Genomic DNA, 21408 nt, shown 5'->3' on the forward strand with positions numbered 1-21408 from the left:
CATTTACAGGTTTATTAAACTTTTGTATTTCGTATTGTGTGATTTTCCTAATAATATCTTTCAGTTCAGTTCAGTTTAGTCACTCAGTCATGTATGACTCTTTGCGACCCCATGGACTGCAGCACGCCAGGCCTCCCTGTCCGTCACCAATTTCCAGAGTTTACTCAAACTCATGTCCATTGAGTCGGTGATGCCATCCAACCATCTCATCCTCTGTCATCCCCTTCTCCTCCCACCTTCAATCGTTCCCAGCATTGGGGTCTTTTCCAATGAGTCAGTTCTTCGCATCAGGTGGCCAAAATTTTGGAGTTTCAGCTTCAGCATCAGTGCTTCCAATGAATATTCAGGACTGATTTCCTTTAGGATGGACTAGTTGGATCTCCTTGCAGTTCATGGAACTCTCAAGAGTCTTCTCCAACACCACAATTCAAAAGCATCAATTCTTTGGCACTCAGTTTTCTCTATAGTTCAACTCTCACATCCATACATGACTACTGGAAAAACCATATGATCTTTCACACCATAAATTCAATTTTATCACAGGAGTAAAGATGAAGATAAATAAATGACATGAAAACCACTGCCTTGCCTAAAATATTTAAATAGTTTCCCAAGTCACTTGAGAAAAATCTAAACATTTTAACCATATCCTACATGGTAACTGCGTGTATGATCTAACCTCTGCCTCCATACAGTTGCCTTCATATACTTGAGCCATTATTTTTCTAACACCCTCTAATTCCTTGATTTCTTAAAATAATAGCAAAGAAAATAAAGTTTTATTGCCTCAGAGACTTTTCACATGCTGTTCCAATTGAACATTCTTCTCTCCATTTCTCAGTTGACTAGCTCATATTATGCTTCTGTTCCCAGCTAAATTGTCACTGCTTCTGCGATGCCTTTTCAGACAGAGAAGAACAAACTTGGTTCCATCTTGGATCAATTCTTTAATCTTTAAGCCTAATGCTCTGTTGCCTGTACTTAGTCATGTTGTCTCAGCACCTCTCTAAAATAATGCTACCTATAGCCAGGAATATATAGGACAGACCTTTAAAGGTATAACACTTTTCTATTCATTCTTGAGGCTCTGACCTTTAAAGGTATAACACTTTTCTATTCATATAGAGATAAAAAGTTGCAGAAAAAACATTTTGTCTTGTTGGAGGTTTATAGGAACACCATGACCAGACTTACACGAACATCTGCAAGAAGAAAGGATTCAGGCATCAAAAATTTGCAACAGCCAGCCGCAGCCCCTCTCCTTTTAGTATAAAGGAAATCTGAATTCTAACTTGGGTAGCATGGTTCTTTGGGATAATAGTCTGTCATCGTTGCTGTCTGTGGCTTTCTAAATGAAGTCACTATTAATTGCCCCAACGACTTGCCTCAATTTACTGGCCTGTCAAGTGGCAATAGTATGAGCTTAATTTCAGTAAAAGTCCTATGTTTTCTTCTGTAATTTTCATGTCATGTACTTTTGATTATCTCACAATGCTTATTGAGACTGCAATCATTTGTTTACTTGTTGGTTTACTCTCTTATATAGTAAAAATAGTTTATTCCACTAGTACCTAGGTTTTGTGTTGGCAAATGACTCCCTTATTCACGGATGCATTTCCAGAGTCTTTATCAGCATTTGACACCAAGTAAATTCTCAATAAATAAATGCTGAATAAATGAATCAGTGCTTGAGAAGAAACTTATATAAATATTATGGATATTAAGAATACCAGTTATCTACATGTTTATCATTAAATCTCCTTCCTCCAATAAGTTAATTTAATTTTCCTAATCCAAATACTTTAATTTTATTTTGTCAAGTTTGTGAATTTTCTTATGTTTACCCATTCTGATTTTAAAATATTCTCCTATATTAGGTCTTTAATCTACCAGGAATTAATGTCTTATGTGAGGCAGAGTTTTGTTCTTTTTATAATTAATGAGAAATTTCACTTATGCAACCTGTTAAGTTGTTCATCATTACTGTACTCATTGGACTGTTAGTATATTATTACTATACTCAGAGGACTATTTTGGACTAGATGACAGTCTAGATATAAAATAGCACACAGAGACACATCCCAATGAAGAGAAATTTACATAGCATTATATAAAATTGTATTTATTGAAACAGAAGGCTATATTAACTAAAACTAATGATTATTATTTCTCCAACTATATTTAAAATATTGGATTATATAGTATGTGTGTATATATGTATGTGTATATACACACATACACATGCACACCCACACACACAGATCTTCCTCAACTCACAATAGGGTTTATGTCCCAATAAACCCATCATAACTTGAAAATATTGTAAGTCAGAGATGCATCTAATACACCTAACCTAATGAACATCATAGCTTAGCCTACCCTCTTAAACCTGCTCAGAACACTTACGTTAGCCTATAGTTGCACAAAATCATCTAACACAAAGCCTATTTTACAAAAAAGTGTTCACTATCTCATAATTTATTGAGTACTGTACTGGAATTGAAAAATAGAATGGTTGCTTGGGAACAGGATGATTGTAAATATATTGGTTTCTTCTCCTCTTGAGTATCTCACTACATAGCATTCACCAGGGAAAAGATCAAAATTCAAAGTAAGGTTTTCTACTGAATGCCATTTCCTTTGTACCATCATAAAGTTAAAAAAATAGTCATTTTAACCGCAATAGGTTGGAGACTGTCTATACATGTTTAAAATTTTCTTCTTTTTTCAGATTAAATTTTGATTGTCATGTCTCCTTAAATTTTCAGAATATTCTGTTTTCCTGTTTTTAATTTTGTAAACCTTTTAAAGATTTGAAGTATACATTCTTTAAGGCCTTTTTTATATTGGTCTATTTTCTCTAATTTTTAGGCCCTAATTCTCCTTTTGGTTGATCTCATGAATTCTCCTTCATGAGAGAGTTTCTGCCAAGATTTGCAATTGTTAGCTGTAGTTTTAACCTCTGTAGGAGCTGTTTTCCTGGGAATTATGGTGAATCCTAGGTTGTGGATGCCTAGGGCAAAAATCATATTAGCCTCTGCAATAGCTCTGTGGGTGTCCGCATAGGATTAGACTTTAAAAAAAATCTAAATAATTTTAGACTTGGGAAAAGTTGTGAAAATAATGTAATATGTTTCTGTGTACCTCTTAATATATCTTCCCTTAATGTAAAGTTTTAATGACTGTAATAAAGTTAATAAAATGAATACATTAGCATTGTATGGTATAGTTTGTTCCCAGATTTCACCTGTTTTTCCACGGATGGCTTCTGTTGTTCTAGGATCTTACACAGAATTCCACCCAATATTTAGTTGTTGTAGCTCCTACTTTCCTCCAATCTGTGACAGTTCCTCAGTCTTCCTTGTATTTTATGTCCCTGACAGTTTTGAAAAATACAGATCAATTATTTTGCAGAATGTCTTTCCATTCAGGTTTGTCTGGTATTTGCTAATGAGTAAATTGAGGTTATGTATTTTTAACAAGAACATCACAGAAGTGATTGATTGTCAGTGCTACACAGAAGAGTTATGTGATGTCAATAAAACTTATTATTGCTGATTTTAAACTTGATACAGTGGTTAAAATGGTGTCTTGTTAAAGTGTGTTTGCTAGTCAAATTTCTTTAATGCTACTGTAGTTTCTTATCTATTCACAGATACATTTGTACATTGTATTTTTAAGTACATAAGAAATACTTGAGGGAGAAACTATTGACTATGTAAATGTTTCCTCTTAAACTTTTCCCCACTAATTTTAGTATTCATCTGTAGATCTTGCCTGCATAAATTAGTGTGGTGGTCTAATGATTTTTTTAAAAAGTGTTTTTCCTTTCATATTTAATATTTGTAATTTTTATATGAGGAAGACCTAACCTTTCTTCCGCACTTATTCCCTCTATCATTTATTTATATCACTATAGATTCATAGATATTTACTTATTTTTTCTGGAGATCATATTATTTTTTATTTCATAACTCAATTAGTTGCATCTTTGGCCATTGGAGCTATTTCAGGTTAGATTCTGTGCCTTTTACACATACTTTAATCTTTTTTTTTTTAATTCCTTTTTTTAAAAAAAACCAAACTTTCTGCAACCACAGATATGCCAGATACTGTCTCTGCCTTAGTTTTAGAATCAGTGATTTCTCCAAGCATCCCGGGTTGCTTGTATAGAATGCTATGTAGAAATCAGTATCTGGGCTCTGTGTGTGCTACTTGGTATTGGAGTGTCACTGTTTGTAGCCTTTTCAGTGGAAATAGTGTATGTATACTAACTCATACACTCACACACACCAATCTGGGGAGATATATATATATATATTTTTATGTAATATACATATGTGTATAATATAAATATTTGCTTACAGTTTACAATTCAAAGTTTAGAGACAAATCAGATAGTTCTAAATTTCCCTAAAGGGCAATTAGTTCAAGTTCATGTAACATTTCACCAAACTTATTTTTTTAATTGAGAAAATCTCTTAATTAGACTTGAACCAATTTAACCAATTTGTTGAAACAGGTATTAACAAAAATTTCATTTCTATTCTCTACTCTTGAGTTGTATTTTCCTGTCCCAAAGACAGTGGGGCAGCTAACTGATTTGTGGAATTTATACTTGATTAGCTTCTCAGGTTGGGGACTGTTGAAACCCTGCCAATTATTAAGCCCTTAAATGACAGAAGTTTTAAACCTATGCTGACAGTAAGGACCCACTGTGATTTCAGACCCTTCTTAATGGCAGTCTGCCATGAAAGAATTTCATATGTGTCTTTGGTCAGACATTTTGAAAATCCTGCACATAAATACTTAAAGAGATTAAAGTTCAGGGAATTAAGTGAATATTTTTTTGCTTTAAAATCCAGATATGAAAAGAAGGAATGAAAGATAAACTTTTAATCTCACAGGTTTACAAAAAACATTTATGTTCTTTTATATTATTATTTAGCAAACCTCTTCTCAATGTAATTGCATATTGATTCATTTAGTGTGTCTCATGAAAATGTCATTCTTCTGTCTAGCACTGAAAACACATGTAGCTCTCCAGCGCTACATCTTCCATGCCAATACATTCGGACTCTGAAACTTAACCTTCTTTCAGTCTTTATTGCTTTTCCTTATCTGGTTCCCTACTCCTTGAGTGCCCTTTCCCTTCACTGCCCAAGTGACCTATCATCTTTCAGTCACATTCCCATAACTCTGCAGACCATTATTTAGTCTCCATGCTCTGATATCGCTTTATAGCTTTTTGTTGTTGTCTGGTCACTAACTCATGTCCGACACCATGTGATCCCATGGACTGCAGCATGCCAAGCTTCCCTTTATGGGTACCTCATTGTAATACTTATCATGTTCTTGATTATATTTCTCCACACCGTACTGAGGTTTGAGCTCCCTGAAAGCAGAGACTTCCTGTTAATCATGTTTGTATTTTCAATGCCAAGCCACATGTCACTCATTGTAAGCAAAGCCTGAGTTCTTATGTGGCTGGACTGAAGGGAGATCATAGACAGAGGAGCCTGAACACTTAATGGTTGATTTTTTTTTTTACTCTGTCCTTAATGATGAATCAAGGTTGGGATATGTGACTCAAATCCCTCATCTTCCTACCTCTACCCTTTTTTCCAGAAGTTCTGCCACTCTGGTTTCTAGGGCTGGAATTCTTAAACCACATTAAAATGCTGATAGCTTGGACCATTCAGATTCTTCCCTCCATTTGAACTTAGTGGTGGCTCTGTAAGAAATGCTGTGCTTCTGTGTGAAAGCTAGTTACAGACTAACTCTGTCTTCTCTCTCCCTTTTACATGTCTAGTGGCTAAGAGTGGCATGGGACATCTGTTTCTCTCCATTCTACCTTCTTTAAATGGCAACTGAGCAAAGGAGAAAAAGAGTGAAAGACTAAAAGCCAATATCATTTCAAAACAAGATCTATCTGCATTATCTAAATTGGTTTAGTATTATGCAAGACTATAAAGTGGGATCTTGCAAACCTAGTTGCGGAAAGGGGTAAAGCAGATGCCACAAGTGAGGTCATCAGGACCTGGACGTATACGGGAAGGAATAGAACAGAAGTTTAGATACATATAGAAGACTCTCTAACTTTTAATTCATACTTCTTGAAGCTTTGCTTTACCACCACTTTCATTACAATTATTCAAGGTGCTTTAAAAATCTAGAGCCTTTGGGAAGGAGGGTGAAGGAGTAGAGACTCATCATTTAAAAAGAATAGTCATGCTTTTATCACCATACATTATTATTATGCTTACAGAAGTCTGAAAAATACTGCTAATTTCACACTTTTTATTTTTTTAATATGCAAAGGGAAATTCTTGGATTGCCTTAAATGTTTGTGAGAAAATGCTTTCTCTTCCCTAGGTGGGGTGGGGTTTTATAGCTCTAACTCATTACTTCCGGATTTTTATTTTTATGGGAGCTTTCCATGTCTGCAAAAGCATGCTAGGTCTTTACTTATGCTTTTCCAGTTTTGGAAGCAAACAACAGTGATGGTAGAGAGATTTCCTGAATTAATAGTGAAAAGGTGACTTTCTTACTTAATCTCACTTCAAAACAAAACATTATTTCTACTGGTTTTACAAAATCTATTGGCTAAGAGTAAGATTTTTTTTTCCCCTTAAAGCCATTCATATCTTCAACTTCAAGGGAACTGTGGGAAATAGTTTGTGTAAATACTGTGTTAGGAGAGCAATCAGCCAACACCCTGTTTTTAACATTGTGATCATCAAAGGACAAGAACTAGATTTTATTTGCTTTCTACCTGCCTGCTGCCCAGTAATTGCTATGTAGTTTACTAGAAATAGTGTCAGGAGTGTCTGATGAGATAAACATAAATGTGATACTGGGAAACTCTAGCCATTAATTTATACTGTGGCACTTGACTTCCTAGACTCTTCAACAACTCCTTAAACACAAAATACATGCCTTTATTTATTTATTGTTGAGACAAAGAAACTTTTGTTTAAGTTCCCAATGATTAAATTCCAGAATTGTGGAAAATGTTTGCTCTCTTTCCTCTCAATCAGGAAGACAGTAAATCGAAAATCATTTGCGGAACCTGCTCTCATTGCTCTTGATAATCTAATTATGGCAGGTGGCAAATCAGGCAAGTTTCCCAGAGTTTCTGAGAGCTCCACAGCTACAAAGAGATATAAAGCAAGGGAGATTTCCAAGGAAGTTTATTTGAGTGTCAGTTATATTGCTGTGCAAATAAACATCTTTCTACATTATTATCATGTTTAATCATTAACACGTAAGTATAAACTTTCCAGTTAATTACACCTCGGTTCAGAGCTTCAGAAGACCAGAGTTGGCCTTTTATTTTTATCTTTGCCTAAGGAGTGCAGCGGAGAAGGCAATGGCACCCCACTCCAGTACTCTCGCCTGAAAAATCCCATGGACAGAGGAACCTGGTAGGCAGCAGCAGCAAGGAGTGCAAAGGAATGCCTTTGTCTTGCAAAAACTTTTCAACTTTCCCCTCTACTTACTCTCTTGGTGTGGGATGGGGGGAAAACTGCTGAAATCACTTCCTCCTAAAATAAACAAGCCAAAAAAAAGCTGACCAATTTTCCTTACTGTTGCTGCCTCTTCTGGCTCTTCCTCTTTGCTTTGCCAATAAATTTCATAAAAAGGAAAGCATGTTTCACTCCAAATCTCTCTCTTTGATTTTTCCTTTTTGTACAGAGTGAATCATTATGTTTATATTTCCTCTATGTTCACTTTTTAAATTGTTTATTTATTTATGGCTGTGCTGGGTGTTCATCGCTGCACCCAGGCTTTCTCTAGTTGTACTACACAGGCTCTAAGGTGACAAGCTCAGTAATTGCTGCATGCAAGCTCTAGAACATTGGGTCTAGAACACCGGCAAATGGGGGCTTAATTGCTTGTGGCATGTGGGATCTTCCCCAATCAGGGATCAAATCCCTGTCCCCTGCAATTGTAGGCAAATTTTTAATCACTGGACCACCAGGGAAATTCAGTCTGATTTTTCAATGTCAATTTGCCCCACTATTACTCCTAAAACTTGTGTCTAAGTATCAAATACAATGACACACCTTTTCAGGCTTCATCTTTTTCTAATCACTTCTTTCAGCCTGTGACAAGATGGACCATGTCATCTGGGGTTGACTGTTAAAGCAGCTGCACTCAATGACTCATGCATCCCTCCACTCTCAGGCTTCTGTGGGTTTTTTTTCTTACATTTCCTCAGTGCTTGGTCAAGGGAGCCATCAGGTACTTGAAAAGGACTTATTGCAGGGAGATAACTCTTCACTGCTGCTTTTTTAATGTTAAGAACCAAAACACAACAAATCAAATATCCCTTAGCTGTCCTGTCTGAGGACCACGTACTTAAATGAGCAGTAGCTTTCTTCCCAGCTGAGCACAGCCCTAAGCTCCAATCCACAAAACTGTGAACAAACCCATGACTGTTACTCAAGTTTGGGAGTTTAAGTTTGGGAGCAATTTGTGTATCAGACTAGATAGCACCATTCTTTTGGAAAAACAATTTCCTTAACTTAATTTCATGTTATTTCATGCTCCTGGTTCTTTCTTTACTCTTTGAGTGATCTCACTCCCTCTCCTTTTTTTTTTTTTTTTTTTTTTTTGTTTTGTTCTTCAAATGTATTAAGAAACAGGAAGTATTAACTCAGATGGTAAAGAATCTGCCTGCAATGCAGGAGACCCGGGTTGGATCCCTGGTTCTGGAAGATCCCCTAGAGCAGGAAATGGCAACCCACTCCAGGATTCTTGCCTGGAAAATCTCATAGACATTTGGGCTGTCCCATAGCCTGGCGGGCTACAGTTTGTGCGGTCACAAGGAGTTAGACGCGACTAAGCAGCTAACACTTTCACACTTCAACTTTAGTGAGGCTAGGTCACAAAATAGAAGTAAAAAGAACTTCAGTATCTAGACCATCAGTATCTCTCTTCCAGACCATCTCTGTGGAAAAGTATAAATGACCAAAGGCTTTTAGGTAGTGAGAAAACCACTCTTCTTTGAGTCCAGAGCTTGTAATCAGAATGGCAGTTGTCAGTATCTGCATTCTGCTTATGAACATTAGACTCTCCTAACAGTCCTTTGGGAAAAAAATCACAAAGTTTTTAATGTGTCATTTGTGTGAATTATTGACATTCAATAATGTATCAAGAAAAGGTGAATCATTTGGTTTTTAATTTCCTATATCTATTTTGCACCATTTGTTGCTATTAAGGAGGCAAATATACCTATATATGAACACATAATTCAGAGTTATTTATATAGCCATGGTGAGTCACTATATAGCACATTTAATTACTTATGCAATCTTCTTTATGGTTATTTGTGTACAAAAGTAGAAGTCAGGGTTTTGTATATTAAAAAAATGGTATAGTGTGGGGGACATATACTTGACTGACAGGATATTTAATTAAACCTGAAGAATATTTCATTCCAGTGGAAATGATGTGTCACATTTTTTACTTCAGTAAAATCAGATAACAAAGATAAATAATATTCTTGCAAGTGGACTTGCCTATATATTTGTTCAGAGATGAAGTGAAGCTATACTCCTTTGTAAGCACTGGGTCTTCCTTTTGGTTATTATGGTTAGCATTTCTTCCTGACATTATTTTATGTTAGGTTTAAGATATGGAAAGATGACTTTTTGGCTAGTTCACATGAAAATACTTCATGATCTTGTAAGCATACTAAATGCATCATGGTATGCCCAGATTTTAGTATTTCCTTAGTTTATTAAGTATGGACAAATTACTTTCCCCCTCCCCCAAAAGCAGAACAATATTTATTAAATTACAGGATAAGGACATTTTTACATTAATAAAAACTGCTACTCATTTAACTTTTCTCTGATATATGTCTGCCTATAGGATAACAGAAGATGTTTGAGCTGGTACTGCATAAGAAATAGCAAATCAAATAATTTTTTAAAAATATCATTCATTGAATGAGAAATTTATTTAATTTCCTATGAATTGTTGTGACAAATTTGTGGAAAGGTATTTAGAGAAGTTTACTTGTATGTCCTGAATTTTTAATGCCTTGAGCATGAAGTCACTCAGAGAGAACTAGTTTGATGGTATTTATCATAAGCCAAAAGTCATACAAAAGCTTTTTACATGAAATATAGTTTATTTTGCTCAATCAGAGTTGCATGAATGAGACTATATTAGTTTCTGAGTTCTTGGGACTTGACTTCTTGAGTGTTTTTGTTTTTTTTTTCCTCCAACAAAAGCAAGCTTAAAAAAAATTACGTAGCAGAGATCTCAAGGCTTGCATTGGTCACATAGCAAGATCTTCTGTCATCCCGGTCTACTGCTGAGCATGTGACTTCATTTTCACTGAATTTCTTACCTGCTAAGGCTGCTTTTCTTCTTCATTGTAGGACTGGTTCAAATAATTTAATTTCTCCAGAATCATTTTGTGCAGCTATTTTTCACTTTATCAACTTGTTTCTTTGTCTAATTTCAATAGAAACAGTTCGCAATGGTACTAGAAATGAAGCTTACATTGACTAATTGTATATTTCTCCCTGCCCCTTTAGATTTGAAATTGAAAGGCCAAGAATAAGAATTAAGAAAGACATGAAAACTTCAGTAGAATTTTAACTTGAGACACAGAATTAGTAATGATCAATGTAAATTCTTGATGCTTAATCTGAGGTGAAACCTAAATTAAAAAAATTACATTAAATATTCTGTTAAAAATGCAGATTTAAATGTTTGGATTGTATTCCTTTTCATCATTCTATTGATTATACCAGAAAGCACACAGAAACAAACCCCCAATAATTAGGTGCTTTTGGAAATTCTTACAATCATACATCTTGATACTATTTTAAAATTGATTTTCTGATTGTGAGGTATTTTTAAAGAGAAGTAAAAATGTATTTTAGCAGTCATAATGTTACAAAATACCCCTGATCACTTCTTTTTCCTCAAGAATAAATAAAAATCAACATACTTATTTAATTTCTTAATGTTTACTTCATTTTTAGAAGCCTGATTCAGGTCTATCTTGCTGTGAAGATGCAAAGTAGTCAGGCTTTGAATATTTGCTGAAGCTACCTATTGAAACTAAGTGGTGGGTGCTCTGGCATTTGAGCATGAGTGCCTGGGTTTACATCCTGACTTTCCCCTGTGGTTGTGAGTTGTGTAGTTGCAGTCTGGTGAGTTACATATCCCCTTAGTTTCTTGACTATTAAGTGAGCTCTGAGTACCAAATCTTAACAACTATGGTATATAGACCAGTGCCCATAATGTGATATGTACTATGTAACTCAGATATTGCTGTTCTTTCTATTTTTGTCCATTAATTTAAAAAATATTTCTTTATTTGGCTGAGTCATGTCTTAGTTGCAGCAGGTGGGCTTCTCTCTAGTTGCAGTTTGTGAATTCCCCAGTGGCATGTGGGATCTTGGTTCCTTGGCCAGGGATTGAACCCACATCCCCTGCCTTGGAAGGTGATTTCTTAACCACTGTACCATCAGGGAAGTCCGTATCTAACAATTTAAGATGAACATTTGTAAATATTAATAGTAAATTTGAAACAACAGTTTATCAACAACTTTGGGTTAATACTCCTGTTTCTTGAGAAAGTAATGTAGAAGTGACAGACTGAAATGATGATATGAACTGTGTAGGTCTACTTTGGATCAATATGATCTAAAATATAGTCACATCTCTATTAAATTGAAAAAGCTATATTTCTTGTGTGATCACCTAAAGGCTTTAGTCACAATTACACAAAGTACAGAAGAGAAGCCACACCTCTAGATAAAATATTCCTTATAGAAATGTGCTGCTTGCTCTTTTCTTGCCATTTTGGATGGGAGAGAAGTGTGGTTTCTATCATATATTGTACTTGGCTCTGTAACAAATATCAGCAGAAAAAGGAATGAAAGAAGGAAATCTTTAGATGAATTGTGGGGAAAGGAGACTTCGCTTTTAATTAGATTCTCGCATAATTAAAGAGATATTATAAAAATGTGTAAGAGAAAAAAAAAATCAGGTCAGAGTTGTTACTGAAATCCATATTCAAACCACCAAGAGTTATGTAAAAATTTAATCACCGTTTACCTTATTTTTGATATTTTTCTTAGACCTGCACATATGTATTTGGTCTAACATATGAGATGAATCCTGTAAGTCTGGCTAGCTGTCAAGTAATCAGATTATTGTCAATAATGATAACCATAGAAATGTGACAGTCTTCATACTGAGGTTGGTCTGACCTACTCTAGTAATAAAGGACCTTTGAACTGATATTCTAGCAATGGAAATAGATTTGAGTGTGTGTAAATGTGTCTGTTGCTCAATATTCTTTTAAACTGATGATAAAAGTGTCAGTTTCTCTGTTTGCTCTGAGAGATCATGGTTGCAAAGTGTGTTCACAAGTGTTCTATTGACCCAGTATTTACTGACTGTGTGAACCCCCAATTTATTCAGTGTTATCAAATGAACGAATACTCAGTCAAGCAGTCATCAAAAAGATAGCACTCTTAGTCTTACTTGATTGCATTTTTTCCTACTTTAATTGTTATCTTTGCTAATTTTTTTATTATTATACAACTAAGAATATTTTTTCTTTTTATCAGCTAATTTCCTTATTAATTTTCCTTAAAAATATCTTGACTCCAAGCTCAAAGTGTACTGACATCTCTCCTGGAGAAAATTTTAGAAACAGCTGCAGTTTTATTATAAGAGTAAATTATCCTTAAGTCCTCAGGATATAAGTTTTGTCTTCAGAAGGCAAACTTCATGGAATTGTGATTTTTTTTTTTAGTTTTATTTCAGCATATATTTGAGTTTTAATTAACTACAGAAATGGGTTTACACTTTGGGAAGAAGACTTTGGCTCTTCTAATTATTTGCAAATTCTTTTACTATAGACTGAATTTCAGTGCTTTGGTGAATAATTCATGTACTTTTATTCTATGCTGTCAATCATATCATGTCTTTTTATTGAAACAGTATTCACTACTGATAGAAGATAGAAGCATACTGGCCTAGAAAATACACTGACTCTACAAAAAGAAAAATGCTTATCCTAAAATGAATGCAATTTTAAATGTTCATTTGCCTCAATAGCATATGAGGTTTAGCATGTCCTATAATTTACCTTTCTCATTTTCTAATTATTTTGCTCATAAAAAGGGTAAATCATTTTATTACTCTCAAACACTCACTATTTGAAATCTCCCTATACTTGTTTCATTGTGCTATAGTTATTTAGTTTTAATGAATTCTTGTGTGGGAGGTATGTATCATTTATTCAAGAAATGTTTATTAAATACTCTCTAAGCAAACATCATTGACATGTACATTTAGAAGAAATCTTAAATCTTTAGAGGTCTTATAGTCAAAAATCCATCATTGTTTAGGTGAATATTCTCAAGATCAGTGTGGTAAAGTGGATTTTCTAGAGCCATAAAAGTTGCTCTCTAGTTTGACACACAAAAGCATGACAATAAATGCAAGGAAAGTGTTAGAGTTAGCCTTTGACACAGCAAGGAGAACAGCAAGGAGAGATAAGAAAGCCTTCCTCAGTGATCAGTGCAAAGAAATAGAGAAAAACAATAGAATGGGAAAGACTAAAGAGCTCTTCAAGAAAATTAGAGATACCAAGGGAACATTTCATGCAAAGATGGGCTCAATAAAGGACAGAAATGGTAGGGACCTAACAGAAGCAGAAGATATTAAGAAGAGGTGCCAAGAATACACAGAAGAACTGTACAAAAAAGATCTTAATGACCCAGATAATCATGATGGTGTGCTCACTCCCCTAGAGCCAGACATCCTGGAATGTGAAGTCAAGTGGGCCTTCCTTAGGAAGCATCACTATGAACAAAGCTAGTGGAGGTGATGGTATTCCAGTTGAACTATTTCAAACTGTAAAAGATGATGCTGTGAAAGTGCTGCACTCAATATGCCAGCAAATGTGGAAAACTCAGCAATGGCCACAGGACTGGAGAAGGTCAGTTTTTATTCCAATCCCAAAGAAAGACAATGCCAAAGAATGCTCAAACTACCACACAGCTGCATTCATCTCACATGCTAGCAAGGTAATGCTCAAAATTCTCCAAGCCAGGCTTCAACAATATGTGAACCGTGGACTTCCAGATGTTCAAGCTGGTTTTAGTAAAGGCAGAGGAACCAGAGATCAAATTGCCAACATCCATTGGATCATTGAAAAAGCAAGAGAGTTCCAGAAAAACACCTATGTCTGCTTTATTGACTATGCCAAAGCCTTTGACTATGTGGATTACAATAAACTGTGGAAAACTCTGAAAGAGATGGGAATACTAGACCACCTGACCTGCCTCTTGAGAAATCAGTATGCAAGTCAGGAAGCAACAGTTAGAACTGGACATGGAACAACAGACTGGTTCCAAATAGGAAAAGGAGTATGTCAAGGCTGTATATTGTCACCCTGCTTATTAAACTTATATGCAGAGTACATCATGAGAAACACTGGGCTGGAAGAAGCGCAAGCCAGAATCAAGATTGCTGGGAGAAATATCAATAAACTCAGATATGCAGATGACACCACCCTTATGGCAGAAAGTGAAGAAGAACTAAAGAACCTCTTGATGAAAGTGAAAGAGGAGAGTGAAAAAGTTGGCTTAAAGCTCAACATTCAGAAAACAAAGATCATGGTATCCAGTCCCATTATTTTATGACAAATAGATGGGGAAACAGTGGAAATAGTGTCAGACGTTATTTTTGGGGTCTCCAAAATCACTGCAGATAGTGGCTGCAGCCATGAAATAAAAAGATGCTTACTCCTTGGAAGAAAAGTTATGACCAACTTAGACAGCATGTTAAAAAGCAGAGACATTACTTTGCCAACAATGGTCAGTCTAGTCAAGGCTGTGGTTTTTCCAGTGGTCATGTATGGATGTGAGAGTTGGGCTATAAAGAAAGCTGAGCACCGAAGAATTGATGATTTGAACCGTGGTGTTGGAGAAGACTCTTGAGAATCCCTTGGACTGCAAGCAGATCCAACCAGTCCATCCTAAAGGAGATCAGTCCTGAATGTTCATTGGAAGGACTGATGCTGAAGCTGAAACTCCAATTCTTTGGCCACCTGATGCGAAGAACTGACTCATTTGAAAAGACCCTGATACTGGGAAAGATTGAAGGCAGGAGGAGAAGGGGACAACAGAGGATGAGACGGTTGGATGGCATCACCGACTTAGTGGACATGAGTTTGAGTAAGCTCCTGGAGTTGGTGATGGACAGTGAGGACTGGTGTGCTGCAGTCCATGTGGTCACAAAGAGTTGGACACGACTGAGCAACTGAACTGAACTAACTGAAGTTGACACATTTTCTTTCTTTTCCTTTTGTTGTTTATTCAACCACACAGACCTGCAAAGCAATTACTTCCTGATGTTCTGCTCCAGTTAGCCCATCCTTTATTACCATCTATCATATCCATGTGATGATAAATTGAATTTGGTATGTTTTACTGGTTACTATTACAAATTTTTGCTTGATTTTTAATTACCTATTCTAAATCCCCCAGTTGTGTGCTGAGGTACCCTATGGAGCTTCATGGGGGTGGAGGGAGGAGTTTCATATTTTTGCTCAAGTTTGGCCTGTACCTGTTTCCTACATATTTGTAAGGGCTCAGTTCATGCTTAGGTAAACAACATATCTCTCTCACTCATAATATCTGATAGCATTTACTGTAAATATGTCTCATGCACTAGGAAAAAAAAAGGCAGGACTTTATTCAGAAGACTTTTGGCTCAGTCTATAGAAACGCAACTATACTACTTTGGTAAAGTACAATAGCCATTTTGAGCTTGTTTCTTCATCTGGATTATTGGAATTAAAAGACTTATTTTAAAAGGTAAATGGTGGGCTTGAACAATATCACATTTTAAAACCATCTGAGACTACCTACATAGTAGACAGACTGAAAATCTATGCTATCATTCATAGTATTACACTCCAGTCATTAATTTTGTCTTTCTTTATATGACCACATTTTCTCCAAACCTGACCCTAAAATTCTTATATATATATATATATATATATATATATATATATATATATATGCTATTTAAATTTGGGGGATTGGATATAAAGGACTTTCAATTAATATTTGGAATGAGAATAAAACACTAAATTTCTAATTTTGATGTTTCAATTTAAATTTTTCACTTTTACTATCACTTACCTTATGAACTGCTTTAACTGAAGCATAATTTGATTTCCCAGCTAAGAAACTAATTTTTTGAATATATTTATTCAGGAAAATTTTAATTACATCATTTTTATTTTCAAAAGATGACAGTGACAGAATTCTTAGAGCCATAATGACTGCATTTTAGCTGCAGTCCCGACATCAAATATAGTCTTGGCAACAATGTCTGTGGCTTCAGATAACATTGTATTAGCATCTTTTCAACCCTGTAAGATGTACGTAGGTACTGTTGTGCCTCCTGCCCCCTCAGAAGAAGATGTGAGAATTATTAATACTATGCAGTAGTTTATTCATCTTGAATGCCAAGAGCCAATATCAAAAGTATGTGAGTTTCAGGCTGTTGCCTGCCAGGAATGTGTATCACATAATCTATTTCTAAACTGCAGAGTAGAATTGAGTAGGTGTTTGTTTTTTTAAACTTCTCAGTTTAGGAATTGATCAATATTAAGACCTAAACTATTATGTCTTAAATGTAGACTTCAGAATAAAAGTTAGTTCCCAGCCCAGTTTATTCTTTTTTCATGTCCATATCTCCACATTTTTGCATAAGCTCTTTAGGTGAGATTTACACATTCTTTTTCATCTTGAGTGCTGAAAGTACTAATGTTTATAAAATACTGGAGAAATCATTCTAAACTGTTTTACTTGCTGCTTTTGTTATTCAGAAGTAAAGACAGTCCATTCCACTGGATGCTTATCTCATGTCTTCAATTCTAAACAAATTATATTTCAAGTATTTGACAAAAATAATTAGCTAGAGTGTGACACATTACTAAATAAAAACAACTTGTCATCTGTTCACCTTGCAAACCAATTAGTCTGTTTTAAAAAATAGCATCATGTTTTGTGATGTAAAAAGCTATAGTATTTTTAACTTTGAATATATATGCAAAAAGGGATAAGTGTAAGATCTCCTAGAGACTTCCCTAGTGGTCCAGTGGCTAAGACTGCACTCCCAATGCTGGGGGCCCAGGTTTAATCCCTGGTCAGGGAACCAGATTCAACATGCCACAACTAAGACCCAGAGAAGCCAACTAAATAAATACATATTCAAAAGAAAATGTAAGATCTTCTCTTTCCTTCCTTCAATTCTTATAATAACCCTGAAATATAGGTATTAAATCATTTCAATGACAACAGTATTAAATTTCAGAAAGATGGAGTGATAAACTCAGGGTCTCAGAGCATATTACTGACAAGGTTGATGTTTCAATTTTATCTTGTGATAATAGATTCAATTCCTATACTGCCTCATAATTAATGAGTCTTGAAACTTCTTTGTCATTCTCTTGCTAATTACTCATACATAGTTTTTTTAAAAAATTATGTTAATCTGTTTTTAAAGTCATAATATGCTCCACAAATATGAGATGCAATTAAATGTGCTTACTTCTATTCTGTGCTACATGTGCGATGTAAGCCTCGGAGATCAAGGCGTTTTCTACTTCTCTATATATCTCCAAAGTAGGTTTAATAACTTCAACACATTTTAGTCATCTGTTGAGAAAAAACACAGAACTTGGCACCCTGATAATAGTAACTGTAACATAAACTATTCTGCAATATATACCTTTTGACTGCAAACAAGTTAGTAAACTCTCATAAGGACTTTTACTCATAATTGAGTGCTGAGTTAAAATCCCAACTGCATTTGGAAGTCAGCTTCTCATCTTTAGGTTTGTTTCCTTTAACAAGTTTTTTTTTTTTTTTTAATGTTTATTTTTCCCCACAGTATAGGTCACATTATAACTGGTTTATTTTCTCAGACTATAGAGTTCTTGAAGTCAAGATCCACTCTAGCTAATTTTCACCACCAATAGCACTTAATGTATTATGGGGTACAGAGTAGGTATTCAATAGATAGTTATTGAACTGAGTAAATACACTTTTATATTATAACTTGTCTCTCAGGAAAGTAAATTTTAAGATCATTGATCTGATAGTCACGTAAGCTCCATTTGCTCAAACAGCATCCCATTATTATCTGACCGTACTCTGTGATTAAAAATAATGATGTGATTGTTTCAAGAAAGTGAATGGACAAGGCTGGGCAGCACTGTCCATTTCCCAAGTCTTGTGTGCTTTTTTTTGCAATAACCTCTGTCTCATTGTTTGTCCCATGGTCTATATGTCCTAAACAACACTATACTCTTCGAGTTTTCTTATTTATTGATAACTTGTTCTCAATACTGGTTAAATACAAAAGAAAGATCTATTTTTATTGTTGCAGTTAGTTTTTTTACAAAACCAAATGTATCCTTGAAACATATATCTGGAATGTAAGCAAATGGACCCACAATTAAAAATAATCTGCTCTACTTTTAAATTAAGTTCAATGTGATAAGAAAGGAACATGGAGAGAAGATAAAAAAGAATTACTCAACAACACCAAAACTTCTTCAGCTCTAAATTTACATGTGTACTTATATGCATGTAGGCATACACACACATTTTTAATCACAGAATTATTATTAATTCCAAATATTTTAACTCTAGTCTTATCAAGTGATTTTTTTTTTTATTTCCAGCTTTACTTTCCATAAATAATATCCAACAAAATATGCTGAGAACATAGTTGAGTTAAAAGAAAAACACTAGAAAGGATACTTTGGCTGTGTCCAAGTTCTTCCACATTCAGCGATATCTGAGGGATGCATTAACAAAGGAAGTCAACATCCTCTTTATTCTTGACTTTCACCAGGAAGGCTAAGCAGCTATTTTCTGACCCTCCAAGGCATATCAGTCCCTGGCTGATCAGTCTGATCTTCTTGAGCCTTATTTTAAAGCCTTTGTTTATAAGGCAGGTCTGGAGTAACCCTCTACTCTGAAGATGTTTAGCACTACTGCCAAAGTAAGTCCTTTCTTCAATTGCTACTGAATACTCCAGGTTTTTCACGAGAACTCTACAGTCTGCTCGGTCAGAATGAAAAAAACCTCCCATTTCTGGGAGAACCCTAAGAACAGTTAGGGATTTATTCTTTCTTCAGCCTCCTGGAGTCTCACCCACCTATGTGCATTCAGTATTACATTAAAGACTCAAAAGGCCCCCTATGCAGAATTTCGTAGTTCTGTTTCTTTCTTTTTTTTTTTTAATTTTATTTTATTAGTTGGAGGCCAATTACTTCACAACATTTCAGTGGGTTTTGTCATACATTAACACGAATCAGCCATAGAGTTATACATATTCCCCATCCCGATCACCCCTCCCACCCCCCCCCCCCCTCCACCCGACTCCTCTGGGTCCTCCCAGTGCACCAGGTCCGAGCACTCGTCTCATGCATCTCACCTGGGCTAGTGATCTGTTTCACCATAGATAATATACATGCTGTTCTTTTGAAACATCCCACCCTCACCTTCTCCCACAGAGTTCAAAAGTCTGTTTTGTACTTCTGTGTCTCTTTTTCTGTTTTGCATATTGGGTTATCATTACCATCTTTCTAAATCCCATATATATGTGTTAATATGCTGTAATGTTCTTTATCTTTCTGGCTTACTTCACTCTGTATAATGGACTCCAGTTTCATCCATCTCATTAGAACTGATTCAAATGAATTCTTTTTAACTGCTGAGTAATATTCCATGGTGTATATATACCACAGCTTCCTTATCCATTCAAGTGATTTTTTTAAATCAAAGTTTATCATAAGAATTCTTAAGGAAGTGATTTTTATTATTCCACTTATTTATTCACCATACAGAACAGGTGGTCAAGTGAAAATGGATAAATTTACCCATTTTGTGTAACAAGACTAAAGCACCACTAAATTGTTGAATAAGTCATAGGTTGACAAAGACTTGGTTTGTGAAAATGTGAAAATGTTGAATAATCTTACAATATTGGGGAGCTTTCTGCTACAAACTGCATTGTGTCACTGGGTTTAAGCTTAGTCTCTGAGAGCAAAGGAATTTCAAATACCTCAACTGAATTATATATTCCCCCTACGTCCCATAGATTCATAGAGCTTATAATAATGACTAATCAGTGAGTATTTTCTGAGACTGCTTACTTTTTTTTAAACTCTACTCAATAACGATCTTTAATTTTTTAATTTAATCTTTTGACTGTGCTGCACCAGGCACATGGGATCTTATTTCCCTGACCAGGGATCAAATCTGTACCCCCTATAATGGAAGCACAGAGTTTTAACCACGGGACTGCCAGGAAAGTCCCAATAGCAAGCTTTTGAATAAGGCTGATTTAGAGTTAAGTCTTGGCTTTCAACTTCATCATTATGTAAATTTAAGTTGATGACTGACTCCCTCAAAACTTCATTGCTTTCAACCATAAATTTTGAATAACAAAATCACTGCAGATGGTGATTGCAGCCATGAAATTAAAAGACGCTTACTCCTTGGAAGGAAAGTTATGACCAACCTAGATAGCATATTAAAAAGCAGAGACATTACTTTGCCAACAAAGTCCATCTAGTCAAGGCTATGGTTTTTCCAGTGGTCATGTATGGATGTGAGAGTTGGACTGTGAAGAAAGCTGAGCACCAAAGAATTGATACTTTTGAACTGTGGTGTTGGAGAAGACTCTTGAGAGTCCCTTGGACTGCAAGCAGATCTAACCAGTCTATCCTAAAGGAGATCAGTCCTGGGTGTTCTTTGGAAGGACTGATGCTGAAGCTGAAACTCCAATAATTTGGCCACCTCTTACGAAGAGTTGACTCATTGGAAAAGACCCTGATGCTGGGAGGGATTGGGGACAGGAGGAGAAGGGGATGACAGAGGATGAGATGGTTGGATGGCACCACCGACTCAATGGGCATGAGTTTGAGTAAAGTCCGGGAGTTGGCAATGGACAGGGAGGCCTGGCGTGCTGCAGTCCATGGGGTTGCAAAGTGTCAGACATGACTGAAGAACTGAACTGAACTGAACTTTGTTTTTGAAAGGGTTGCTGCTAATGTATCTGATCCATTCAACAAGTGACCTACAAATGATAGAAACAGAAGGCCTGAAATTTCTCCCAGGACATCTTTAGAAAAATGGATCATGTTCAGTCACCTACATGAAACAGTTAGTGAACCATACAAGATAAACCTGCAATATATGGGTTGCATCACTGACTCAATGGACCTGAGTTTGAGCAAGCTTCTGGGAGAGAGTGAAGGACAGGTAAGCCTGGCATGCTCTAGTCCATGGGGTCACAAGGAGTTGAACATGACTGAGTGACTGAACA

The sequence above is a fragment of the Muntiacus reevesi genome, chromosome 2 (assembly GCF_963930625.1).
Source record: "Muntiacus reevesi chromosome 2, mMunRee1.1, whole genome shotgun sequence".
NCBI classification, from domain to species: domain Eukaryota; kingdom Metazoa; phylum Chordata; class Mammalia; order Artiodactyla; family Cervidae; genus Muntiacus; species Muntiacus reevesi.